Source organism: Oncorhynchus mykiss, unplaced genomic scaffold, assembly GCF_057628025.1.
Source record: "Oncorhynchus mykiss isolate SJ-2025 unplaced genomic scaffold, ASM5762802v1 scaffold101, whole genome shotgun sequence".
NCBI classification, from domain to species: Eukaryota; Metazoa; Chordata; class Actinopteri; order Salmoniformes; family Salmonidae; genus Oncorhynchus; species Oncorhynchus mykiss.
In genome coordinates, this window is record NW_028322100.1 from 481640 (window position 1) to 482500 (window position 861).

Here is an 861-nt window from a genome sequence, read left to right on the forward strand (position 1 = left end):
CATATCTCCCTGGCCTTTTATCTTTTATGCAGCAGCATACAATACATTTTTGGACTCACCTTGTTGTCCTGTGCTCACTTGAACAGGAAGGTGGCGTGGCTGTTCTTCATTTGTCATCAAAGTCTGGCATTTTCTGGATTTATGGTGCTTTCAAGACAACTGGGAACTGAAAAAAAACAAGCTGAATTGACAGCATGGCCAATGTATATCAACTTTTCTGGCCCATGGTGTTGCATGTGAATGTTTATCCTTTTAATCTTGGAAAAGAGACCCTTAAACACAGACCTGGACAACACACCCACTCCACTGAATAGCAGGCTAGTGATTGCCTTGCACTGCTTGTAGTTAGCTACTGACTCCTTCCAAACCACTCATTGTTGAATTTGCGATATCCAACTGGTTGTGTAATGTTTACGTCCAATGGCCGATGAGCACCAATATGTTTTATCTAGAATTTCTCTTCATGTGAGCAGGATTGAAAATCATTTGCCAGTAGATTGTCGACTTGATTCATGATGATGACTACTAAGATTTTGAAAGTATGATGTTGACATGATCAGTCCAATCAAAGCTATGGTAGATATGTGATTTGACATAATTTTATCTGTGGCCAATGACCTTGAGCCTTCTTGGATGGGAACTTCTGCTGTAAATCTATGGCAGCACCCACGGGGCTTGAATTTCCGAGCTCTCCCCTTTGATTTTGCGGTGATGTAGTGTCCCCATGAGTGACAGAACACTGAGCCAATCATGGTGCAACTAGAGAACATGACCAACCCCTACGCTCTGTATTTTCCGCTGGCTGCCTCACCACCACAGAAAGCACTGAGCACGGCTGAATCACCTGCATTTTGGAGCTTC